We start from the raw sequence: 12,987 nt of genomic DNA, 5'->3' as shown, positions 1-12,987 counted from the left end.
AGGGCAAGGTGGCTGCAAATGGGAAACATGCTTATAATTGCGCACTGTTGTAAGATATGACTGCCTCCTGTTACCTCAGCTGCCCTGGACAGCAGTAAACAACCATAAGGGGTTTGCTGGAGGTAACATTCGCTGCCAAGATTATCTCCTTCCATCAGCCTGGATCATGCCCTTTGTGGGCCTCCTTCCCTTGGGGCCTAAAAGCTGGATCCTCCTCAGCCAGATTACCAATAGTCACACCTCAAATGAAGAGTTCTAAAATTTGTGACCTGCAAAAGCATCAAACTTTTCTGTGAACCAATAGGCTCGATTTTACCAGCCCTGAGGAGGTGGGTTTGGAGGCGTGTCAGCTGGTAAAATGGGAAAAAATGGCTTCAGACACCCAACCCGCCTCCATCTCGCCCCCACGCGATTTTCCTGAGTGTCTGTTCAGCTGCTCCCAAACTGACCCGTCTCCAACTGGTGGGACAGGTAGTTAAGGCAGTTAAGAGCCTGTTAACTGCCTTGATATCCTATTTTGACAGAGGTTTCCCATTTTCCTGCCTCTGGCTCCTGTTTCCCATCTTGTCAGAAACATTCCAGTTGCAGGGAGACGAGTTGGTGGAGGACATGATCTTTAGTCATTATTGGTGCAGAACTTTAAAAGTGCTCCTGTAACATGGATGGCATTCAAATGCAACAACTCTGTTGTTGGAGGTTTGGGATAAGATTTTGCAAATCTACTTACCTTGTGACTGGTCAAGCTGATACACATCTGCTGTTTGAACTGATTGGAATAATTTCAGGCCACTTTGACTGTGCGCTTGCAAGCTTCTTGCTTCAACTGAAATCTATAACAATGGGATGGGAACCATTTACATCCTCTCAGCCAGATTCGGAGGAAGAGCAGCGCAGCCTGGTGCTGCCGGATGAGCAGGTGGCTCAGCACACAGCCTCCTTGGATGAAGATGTAGAGGATGATGAAGAAGATGAGGAAGAGGACGAGGAAGAGGGTGAGGTGAAGGATGGGAGTGACGCCTTGCAGCGTCAGATGTGGCCAATCCAGCAGCAGACGACCACATTGCTGGCCGTCAGGCAAGGGATACACTCATCCATGCCAGATTCAGGTAATCTTACATTTCAACCACAGGTGGCTGGCACATGGAGATGAATATAAGTCCGACACTCTCAAAATCCCATGCATCATCTGTCCAATAAACGGTGGTTTGCGCTCAGTGTCACTACCAACATTCTATATGGAAATCGCCCTGAGTTCTCACTCTTGAACTTCCATTTCCCAGAACACAGAGGCTACACTTTAGGTGATCTCAGCAGATCATTAAACCTTTTTCCACACTGAACCCATGTACGTCTGCACACAGACTTCGAGCTCACCTCCTCAGCAATTTGCAGCCAAGCTGCCTTGGTTTACTGTGGTGGCCTCCTCCTTCCGTTTCCAGGGAAAAGGAGCGCCTGACGTCCTCTAACTCCCTCAACAAGAGCATGGAGAGAGCCCTCATTGTACCTGGGGGCAGCCTTAGTTATTGGAGCTGCTGTTTCTGCAGCTCCCAGCACCTTTGAGAGAAAAAAGCATTAATATCACTAAGCCAATGATTGGAACAAATCTGGCATCTTTTTCATTTCATAGTCAGATAAGAAATTGATATATAAAAAAATCATTAAAATCTTTCTGGAATAATTTGACCAGCAATTTAATTCATTAAATTTAGTTCAGAACAGACGCTGTCAACTCCCCTTTCTATATTTTACAGCACCAAACCATCACATTGCCATTTTTCCCAAAGGGGACATTGCCCCTTTAAATTTTCATCCAAACAATGCGTCATCAGATGCGAGAAACTGACAGCCTCCAAGCAATTGCCTGGAGGGACCCACACGTCGGCCGTAACGAGGCCAATTTAGGAAAAAACGTAAGTTGTGGGAGGCGGCAGCCGGGAGCGGGTCGGAAAGCCTCCGAGCGGCAGACCTGCACTCAAGCCGCCTCCATTAGGAAAATTGCGGCCAATGGCTCCAATATTTAAGGGGTGGCTGTGGCTGAGGCTAAGAAAGGCTGAAAAACCCAGCAAGGCCAAGGACGCGGAGGTCCTGCTGAACTTAACGGCAGAACCTCATTAACATTTCTTAGCTCCTTTTCCCACCCGGCAGCCAGCCAAACGGAGAGCCTGGACGGCGGGTGGAGGGGACACCAGCAGCAGGTGGCAGTAGCTGGGGACCCTTGGGGACAGTCCCTGGCACTCAGGAAGTTGAAGAGGTCCATGATCAGGAGTAGGGAGAGAGCTGGCAATCGAGGTGGGGAGACAGTCCGCGATAAGAAGGAGGGAAGAGGCTCGTGATCGGCAGGACTGGGGGGAAGTGGGAAATCAGGAGGGCTGTGTGGGGGGCTTTGGCCATCAGGCCTGGGAAAGGCCAAATAGTTCCTTGAGCATCTCCTGGCCTACAAGGAGTGCTGAAACAGGCAATATCTTGTGGAGCCGGCAGGTTCCACGTCCCTTTCACTGATGAGTTTCCCAACGCCTTGGCAACCCACACAGCAACCGTAAGTTTTAAATTGGGATCCCAATTGCACTGTGGGAGCCCGATTTAAATATGTTAATTAAATGTCCTGCCTCTCCATGATGGGACACTCAGACAGCCGGATATCAGCTGCCATAAAAAAGATGGTGGGTGTGTGTGCGCGTCGTGTTGGGGTCGCGTTCCCCATATTCAACTCTTCAACCCTTTCCCTGAGACCCTCTCCAGCCTGTTATGGGGAAAGCGGGTGGAGGTTTATTATCAAGGTTAATGTCTGCCTTTATCCTTTCAGTTGCTACCACAGCATTAGAATTTCCTCCTCTCTTCCAGAGGCTAACTGCCTATAGAGGGAGAAAGCAGTGTCAGGAATATGTAATGAAAGTGCACTGAGGAAATTTGGGCTGTTTCATGACAGAGTTACACTAACGGGTGGAATTGAAGTTTCGTTATACTATTTTGGTGCTAAACCACAGAGGAAATCTAGCTCTCAATAGATTGATGAAGAACTTTGCTTCTATTACAAAGGATTACATAGGATATATGGCACAGAAACAGGCCATTCAGCCCAACCAGTCCATGCCGCTGTTTATGCTCCATATGAGCCTCCTCCTGTCTTTCATCATCTAAATCTATCAGCATAACCCTCTATTCCATTTTCCCTCATATGCTTGTCCAGCCTCCCCTTAAATGCTTCAATACAATTCGCTTCAACCACTCCCTGTGGTAGCGAGTTCCACATTCTCACCACTCTTTGGGTAAAGAAGTTTTTTCTGAATTCCCTGTTGGATTTCTTGGTGACTATTTTATATTGATAGTCTCTAGTTATGCTCTTCCCCATAAGTGGAAACATTCTTTCTGTATCCACTCTATCAAAATGTTTCATAATTTTAAAGACCTCTATTAGGTCACCCCTCAGCCTTCATTTTTCAAGAGAAAAGAGACCCAGCCTGTTCATCCATTCCTGATATATATACCCTCGCATTTCTGATATCATCCTTGTAAATCTTCTCTGCACCCTCTCCAGTGTCTCTATATCCTTTTTATAATATGGTGACCAGAACTGAACGCAGTACTCCACGTGTGATCTTATCAAGGTTTGATACAGGTTTAGCATAACTTGCCTACTTTTCAATTCTATACCTCTAGAAATAAACCCTAGTGCTTGGTTTGCTTTTTTTATGGCCTTGCTAACCTGTGTCGCAATTTTTAGTGATTTGTGCATTTGTACTCCTAGATCCCTTTGTTCCTCTACCCCACCGAGACTCGCACCCTCCAAGTGATAAATGACCTCCCTATTCTTCCTACCAAAATGTAATGCTGTGGCGGAGCCACCAAAGGACTCAGAGCGGTTGTACATAATTCCTTTAACAGCAATGTAGTTACTGTCTGTGCCTGTACCTTTAATTACACTGTTTGACTGTACAATGCCTAGTTACCTTTACAGCACGGTTTCAACGTGATGACGTCATGCCGTTAGTCACATGATGCCCCAATGGCGGGAAGAACGTGATGACGTCATGACGTCAGTCTCCGGACCAGAGGATCTGTCCTCGTGGAGCCCTCAAGGAGAGTAGACCTGTTATTGATGTGTTCTAGCAGTTTCCAGTTTAAACTCGTTTGTGTGGTGTATGTAACCTGTTCCACCTTAAGAGAACTACCTTAAGAGATGTACTACTTTCTCTTGGCTGCTGTATACTGTAGTACCGGTGGTGACCACACCGGTATATAAGCGTTGTGTAGTGATTTACTGGGCAGTTCAGCCCTGACCTCCGAATAGTAAAGACCTGTTAAAGTTATTCTTGTGGTCTGTGTCCAGTGGTTTATAATAAGCATAACTGGGACACACAGACTTAACAGTGGTGACGAGTCCGATCTTACCCTGCGGCAGTTTTACATCCAAGGCAGCTTCGTCCTCAGAACGGGCGTCGAGAAGAGGCATCCGCCCTCATCATCCTGCTGAGCACCATCGCACGGGAGGCATCGAGAACCCGGGTTAAAAAGAAAAAAAATTCTGACCACGAAGCCCTCCATCAGCGACAGGCAGTGATCATCCCTTCTACCACGGTGGTGGGTAAGCCGATCAGCGACACGAGCAGAAAGTCGGCCGCGTTGACTGTGGAGTGGGGAGGGAAAACGGAGGAAAAAGGGTGGAGAGCTCGACCACGGCCGGTGAAAAGGGCCGGGCTGCAATCGAGGCCGAGAGGCGCAGCGACTGGGGCAGCTTAAGGCACGAGAGCCGCGGAGAACTCAAACGCAGCCGGTGTAAAGGACCGGGCTGCATGCGGGGCTGAGAGGCGCAACAGCAGGGGAAGCGTGAATGCCCACGGGAACCGCGGGGGAGTAAAAGCAGCGTCGGGGAATTGAGAACCACTGGGGAGGTGAGAACGGCAGCAGCACGGCAATCGCCATTGCAGCCAGCGGGGGGAAGAAGGCAAACGCGGGAATCCGCCATTGTAGTCGGCGGGGGAAGAAGACGAGCGCGGGAAAGACCGCCAAGCGCAGGAAGCCGCCATTTTAGTAGGCGGGGGAAGAAGACAAGCGCAGGAAGCCGCCATTTTGAGAAAAAGAAAAATTTAAAAACTTGCAAGGATGCCTAAACATGGGAACATTAATACCTTTGATAGTGATATCGAAGATTGGACCAAGTATGTAGAACGCATGGAAGTTTATTGTAAAGCAAATAAGGTACCAGATGTTGAGAAAGCACTAACCTTATTAAGCTCAATGGGTGTGAAGACATACGGGCTATTGAAGCACCTTCTATCACCAGATAAACCGGCGGATCAGACTTTCGCGAATATTGTTACTGTCCTGAAAAATCATTTAAACCCCACGCCGCTGATGATAGCGGAACGATTTAAATTTTACAGAAGAACGCAGCTGAAAGACGAAAGCAACGCTGAATTTTTAATTGAACTGCGTAAGCTATCAAAGTACTGTCAGTTTGGAACAGGACTAGCAGATGCGCTGAGAGATAAATTTGTGTGTGGATTGTTAAAAGAAGGAACACAAAAGCGACTGCTTGAGGAAAATGATCTTACGCTTGATAAAGCTGTCACTATTGCAGCATCGCACGAAGCCGCAGTGAGAGGCACTGCGGAAATGCAGCTACGGTCACCGGAACTCAGCACCAATCAAATGGTCTTGGGTACAGTAAAATGTTATTGTTGTGGAAAGACAACGCACGATCAGAACCAGTGCTGGTTCAAAAATCAGGAATGCAGAAAATGTGGCAGGCTTGGTCACATAGCTAAAGTATGCCGGTCAGGAAAGAAGACCAGCAACAAAAAGTCACCGCAGGAAAAGTACAGAAAGGTACACAAGGTGACAGAGAACAGTTCGAACGAACAGAAGTCAAATTCAGACTCCAGCAGTAATGAACTGGGTAGTCTAAGAGTACACAATGTTGGTAATGAAGCAGACCTCCAAACAATCTGGGTCACACTTCAGATAGCAGGAGTCCAAGTGAAGATGGAATTGGACACTGGATCGGCATTGACGGTCATGAATAAGCAAGATTACAAAAGGTTATTCCCACATATTCCCCTACGGGATACGGAGATTGTATTGAAAACATACACGGGGCAAAGAGTATACCCCATCGGGAAGATAGAGGTAAAGGTGGTCCACAAGGGCAAAGAAAGCCGAGGAATGGACTTATATGTGCTACCTGAGGGAGGTCCACCACTACTGGGACGGGAGTGGATTAGGAAAATAAATATGGACTGGCATTCCTTAAAAGCACTAACGGTAGATTCCGGTAAAAAAGATGTCAAACCTAAATGATTGTCCAGAATATTGGACGATGCTAAAGAGCTGTTCCAACAGGGACTGGGAACACTGAGAGGAATTACGGCAAACATCAAGGTTGAAGAACATGCAAACCCGAAATGTTTCAAAGCCAGACCGGTACCTTATGCGATACGACCTGCTGTGGAAGCTGAGCTGGAAGGGCTAGAACGTTCAGGAGTACTGTCTAAGGTAGACTGGAGTGAGTGGGCCACGCCCATTGTCCCCGTCATGAAGCGTTCATCGAGCAACAAGCCGGGGGAACCGGGGAAGGTTCGCATCTGTGGAGATTTCAAGATCACTGTTAATCCGGTGCTTCACACGGTGCAGTATCCACTTCCGCAGATTGAGGATATCTTCGCTTCGTTGTCTGGCGGGAAACACTTCACCAAGATAGACCTGGCGCAGGCGTACTTACAGATGGAAGTTGAGGAAGAGTCACGCCAGTATCTCACGATCAACACGCATAGAGGCTTGTACCGGTATAATAGACTGGTTTTTGGAGTGGCATCGGCTCCAGCAATTTGGCAGAGGGCCATGGAGCAGGTATTACAGGGAATTCCAGGCACACAATGTTACCTGGATGATATTCTGATTACAGGAGATGATGACGAGGAACACCTTGCAAATTTGGAACTGGTGCTCACCAGATTGAAAGAATATGGACTTCAAGTTAATCGCCAGAAATGTGAGTTCTTTCAGAAGCGGATCTCGTACTGTGGTCATGTCATTGACCAGGAGGGGCTTCATAAGTCTCCTGACAAGATCGAAGCTGTTGTGAAGGCTCCCGCTCCGGATAATGTATCCCAGTTGAGGTCGTTCCTAGGGTTGATTAACTATTACCATAAGTTTCTGCCAAATTTATCCACGGTGCTGCACCCGCTGAACGCTCTTTTGCAGAAGGGAGTACCATGGAAGTGGAGCGAGGACTGTAAGAGGGCCTTTCGTAAAAGCAAGGCATTGATCACCTCAGAGGAAGTGTTGGCTCACTTCAACCCAACGCTGCCTATTCGTTTGGCTTGTGATGCTTCTCCATATGGTATTGGGGCAGTACTCTCACACAAGTTGCCAAATGGCCTAGAGAGGCCAGTTGCATTCGCATCCAGATCATTGACCTCCGCTGAGCGCAACTATGCTCAGATAGATAGGGAGGCTCTCAGCCTTGTGTGGGGAGTAAAGAAGTTTAATCATTACCTGCAGGGCCAAAAGTTTACGCTTCTGACAGACCACCAGCCGTTGGTATCCATTTTTAACCCTAAGAAGGGTGTTTCGGTGATGACAGCACAGAGACTCCAGAGATGGTCCCTTTTCCTAGGGGCACATCAATATCAGATCGAATTCAAAGGTACAAAGCAGCATGGTAATGCTGATGGGCTGTCGCGCCTGCCACTACCTACAGAGGAGGAGGCACCGATGGTTGACCCTGTTGAGTTATTTCACTCGACCATCATCGAATGTTTACCAGTCACCAATGCAAGTATTGAAAGAGAAACCAGGAACGACCCGACACTGTCCCGGGTCTACGAAGTGACAGTGAAAGGATGGCCAGCACATGGTGATCCACTGTTACCGGCATTCTCAGCAAGACGAGAACAGCTGTCCGTCTGTCAAGGAACATTGATGTATGGAACAAGGGTGATTATTCCTCCTAAGTTAAGAGAGAGAGTTCTAAAGGAACTGCGTGAAGGTCATCTGGGGGGAGTCAAGATGAAAAGCCTTGCTAGGGCTTATGTGTGGTGGCCGGGTATCGACCAACAGATAGAGGATCTGACGAAAAGCTGCTCAGGGTGCCAAAAAAGTGCAAAATGCACCTCCGATTGCACCGCTGCATCCATGGGAATGGCCTTCAACCCCATGGCAACGTGTACATATTGACTTTGCTGGTCCATTCATGGACTCCATGTTTTTAATTGCGGTGGACGCACATTCTAAATGGCCAGAAGTGATTAAGATGACTACCACTACCTTGGAAAAGACGATCGTGGTGCTAAGAATGATATTTGCAACAAATGGATTGCCAGAACAAATATGTTCAGACAACGGACCGCAGTTCGTGTCAGAAGAATTCCAGAGATTCATGAAGAAGAATGGGGTGAAACATTATACCTCTGCCCCATATCATCCAGCTACAAACGGGTTGGCCGAGAGATTTGTACAAACGTTCAAAAAAGCAATAAAGGCCATGAGCGAAGATCAGATTCCACTACAACACAAGGTGGACAAATTCCTACTGGCATATCGAAACGCCACTCATGCAGTGACAAACCAAAGTCCTGCCATGATGTTCTATAACAGGAGGTTGCGGTCCAGGTTGGACTTGTTAAAACCAAATGTGCGGAGGGAAGTTGAAAACAAACAGTTCCAGCATATAAATAACAAGACCACACGGAGTTTCAAAATAGGACAACCAGTGTTAGCCCGGGACTATAAAAACGAGAAATGGCAATCTGGAACAATTCGGGCCAGACAAGGACCCCTGATGTACACGGTAGATATTGGTGAAAATGTAATACGGCGTCATGCTGACCAACTGGTAGAATCGAGAACAAGGGTCGAACCCAGGGTTACGGCAGAGACAACCGTGGAAGAAGTTAGTGAACCTGAAGCATCTACCTCAGAAGTGAATGTACCTGATGATGTCCAATCCATAAGAGATCAACTAGATGAGTCACCCCAGCAACAAGAATCAGAGACCCCTGAAAGGCGTTATCCAACTTGAATCAGGAGGCCTACTCAGAGACTGAATCTTTGAACTGTTTTGCATGAAGTTGTATATATATATATATCTATATGTTATTATGTTATGTTAAATGGGGATATAACTGTTAAGCTAAAAAGGGAGGATTGTGGTGTATGTAACCTGTTCCACCTTAAGAGAACTACCTTAAGAGATGTACTACTTTCTCTTGGCTGCTGTATACTGTAGTACCGGTGGTGACCACACCGGTATATAAGCGTTGTGTAGTGATTTACTGGGCAGTTCAGCCCTGACCTCCGAATAGTAAAGACCTGTTAAAGTTATTCTTGTGGTCTGTGCCCAGTGATTTATAATAAGCATAACTGGGACACACAGACTTAACAGTTTGGTTTCATTAAAGTTCATTAATTTAATTACCTGAGTCGAACTCAGTCTTTTTGATAGGAACCTCCATTCCTACAATACCTCACATTTATCTGTGTTGAACTTCATTTGCCAATTATATGCTCATTCTGCAAGTTTATTAATGTCCTCCTGTAACTTGTTGCAGTCCTCCTCAGTATTGACTATCCCCCCCCCAATTTGGTGTCATCCGCAAATTTAGAAATTGTGTTTTTGATTCCAAAGTCTAAATCGTTAATGTAAATTGTGAACAGCAGTGGTCCCAGAACTGATCCTTGTGGAACACTACTGCCCACCTTCTGCCACTGTGAATAGCTACCCTTTACTCCTACTCTCTGCTTTCTGTCCTGAAGCCAGCCAGCAATCCATTCTGCTACTTATTCCCTGACTCCGCATTCTCTGACCTTGTTCATCAGCCTATTATGGGGTACCTTATCGAAGGCCTTTTGAAAATCCAGATAAATTACATCTACTGCATTACCCTTGTCTACTCTCTCTGTTACCTCTTCAAAAAATGCAATAAGTTTGTCAAGCAAGACTTTCCCTTTTGAAATCCATGCTGACTTTTCATTATTATATTTTTGGTTTCTAGATGTTCTTCTATTCTCTCCTTTAGTAGGCATTCCATTATTTTTCCTACCACCGATGTTAAGCTGACTGGTCTATAATTCCCAGGACATGTTCTATCCCACTTCTTAAATATCGGCATTATGTTAGCTATCCACCATTCCTCTGGCACTTACCTTTTTCCAACGAATTATTAAATATGTGCAGTAATGCCTCTGCTATCTCTTCCCTAGAATCTTTTAAAATGCGTGGATGCAATCCATCCGGACATGGGGTTTTATCCTCTTTGAGTTTTATTAGTTTATTTAATATATTCCCTCTTTTTATTTTAAATGCACTTATCTCATTACAAATCTCATCATCCAATGTCATGCCCACCTGTTCTATCTCCCTGGTAAATACGGAAGCAAAATAATTATTTAATATTTCTGCCATCTCTCTATCGTTACCTGTGGTATTTTCCTGTCCATCCCTTAATGGCCCTATTCCCATCCCAACCTTCCTTTTTTTATTGGTGTGCCTGTAAAATATTTTACTATTTTGTTTTATGTTCCTTATAATTTAATTTTAATTTTATTATTAACGTAAGTTTTTTCTTTTTCTTACTGAAGAATCACAGCACAATCTGCTATTTTTTCCCAGAGCTGAAAGATGCAGAGCTCTCTAACTAGCACAGCCATAGTTTCCAACCACCTGCATCTTGATCAAGCATCCAACCTTTCTAGTCTCGGTTCACACATCATTCCTTGAGAGTAAACTTGCAAGGAACATAAAAGCAGACTGTAAAAGCTTCTACAAGTATGTAAAAAGAAAAAGATTAGTGAAGATAAATGTAGGTCCCTTACAGTCAGAAACTGGAGAATTTATAATGGGGAACAAGGAAATGGCAGAGCAATTAAACAAATACTTTGGTTCTGTCTTCACAGAAGAGGACACACATATCTTCCCAGAAATGCTAGGGAACCAAGGGTCTAGTGAGAAGGAGTAATTAAACGAAATTAGTAGTAGTAAAAAAATAGTGCTGGAGAAATTAATGAGACTAAAAGCCGATAAATCCCCAGGGCCTGATAATCTGCATCCCAGAGTACTAAAAGAGGTAGCCGTGGAAATAGTGGATGCATTGGTTGTCATCTTCCAAAATGCTGTAGATTATGGAACAGTTCATGCAGATTGGAGGGTGACAAATGTATCCCCACTATTTAAAAAGGGAGGGAAAGAGAAAACAGGGAACTACAGACCGGTTAGCCTAACATCAGTAGTAGGGAAAATGCTAGAGTCTATTATAGAGGATGTGATAACAGGGCACTTAGAAAATATCAACGGGATTAGACAAATTCAACATGGATTTATGAAGGAGAAATCGTGTTTGACAAACCTACTGGAGATTTTTGAGGATGTAACTGGTAGAATGGATAAGGGAGAACCAGTGGATGTGGTGTATTTGGATTTTCAGAAGGCCTTTGATAAAGTCCCACATAAGAGGGTAGTGTGCAAAATTAAAGCACATGGGATTGGGGGTAATATACCGGCATGGATTGAAAATTGGTTAACAGACAGGAAACAGAGAGTAGGAATAAATGGGACTTTTTTGGGGTGGCAGGTGGTGACTAGTAGGGTACTGCAGGGATCAGTGCTTGGGCCCCAGCTATTCACAATATATATCAATGATTTGGATGAGGGAACCAAATGTAATAGTTCCAAGTTTGCTGACGACACGAAACTAGGTGGGATTGTGAGTTGTGAGGAGGATGCAAAGACGCTTCAAGGCGATTTAGACAAGTTGAGTGAGTGGGCAAATACATGGCAGATGCAGTATAACGTGGATAAATGTGAAGTTATCCACTTTGCTAGGAAAAACAGAAAGGCAGACTATTATTTAAATGGTGTTAGATTGGGAAATGTTGATGTACAAAGGGACCTGGGTGTCCTTGTACACCAGTCACTGAAAGCAAACATGCAGGTGCAGCAAGCAGTTAGGAAGGCAACTGGTATGTTGGCCTTCATTGCAAGAGGATTTGAGTACAGGAGCAAGGACATCTTACTACAGTTGTACAGGGCCTTGGTGAGACCACACCTGGAGTACTGTGGGCAGTTTTGGTCTCCTTACCTAAGAAAGGATATACTTGCCATAGAGGGAATGCAGCAAAGGTTCACCAGACTGATTCCTGGGATGGCAGGTCTGTCATATGAGGAGAGATTGGGTCGACTAGGCCTGTATTCACTAGAGTTTAGAAGAATGAGAGGGGATCTCATTGAAACGTATAAAATTCTGATAGGGCTAGACAGACTGGATGCAAGGAGGATGTTTCCCCTGGCAGGGGGGTCTAGAACGAGGGGTCACAGTCTCAGGATAAGGGGATCAGACATTTAGGACTGAGATGAGGAGAAATTTCTTCACTCAGAGGGTGGTGAACCTGTGGAATTCTCTACCACAGAAGGCTGTGGAGGCCAAGTCACTTAATATATTTAAGAAGGAGATAGATAGATTTCTAGATGCAAAAGGCGTCAAGGGGTATGGGGAGAGAACGGGAATATGGTATTGAGATAGAGGATCAGCCATGATCATATTGAATGGAGGAGCAGGCTCAAAGGGCCGAATGGCCTACTCCTGCTCCTATTTTCCTGTTTCTAAAACTCCCCCACAATACAATGGACATGATTTCTACTGTGCATTCATGATGTTTCTGCACCTGTGCAGAAGAGGTAACATGCAATGCATTGTGGGGCACAGTCATCACTCCCTGGGCCATTGGCAGGTATGCATTCCTACATATTAGAGTATCACACAGCTTGGCTTAGTAGTTTTGTACATTTATAATCATCCAAGATGGCCATATGCAAACAATTAGGCATTTTATCAACGAACTGTGTAAAGTTGTAAAACATATAGCTGAAATATATTATAATTTGGCAGCAATGAACAATAAGGCTGCATATGTGATCTTTATCATGGACTTTATTGCATAAAAGTAATTAAATGCTAGCATTTAAATTAATTCTTACCAGTTAATTGCATGTTT

General features: G+C 45.2%; 1 protein-coding gene across 1 annotated transcript in view; it reads right to left on the bottom strand.

Annotated features, from left to right (window-relative positions):
- The window catches only part of LOC147117256 (uncharacterized), a 77,773-nt gene that overhangs the window by 20,993 nt on the left and 43,793 nt on the right, over window positions 1-12,987 (bottom strand). The window contains exon 2 of the mRNA XM_085988071.1: window positions 1,375-1,554. The gene's annotated coding sequence lies outside the window, so the exon portion shown is untranslated. The remainder of the gene's footprint in view (window positions 1-1,374; window positions 1,555-12,987) is intronic.

The sequence above is a fragment of the Somniosus microcephalus genome, chromosome 5, assembly GCF_052327205.1.
Source record: "Somniosus microcephalus isolate GS21.2 chromosome 5, FLI_Smic_1.0, whole genome shotgun sequence".
NCBI lineage: Eukaryota > Metazoa > Chordata > Chondrichthyes > Squaliformes > Somniosidae > Somniosus > Somniosus microcephalus.
Note: the sequence above shows the minus strand (reverse complement) of the source record. Positions and strands in the feature narration are given on the sequence as shown.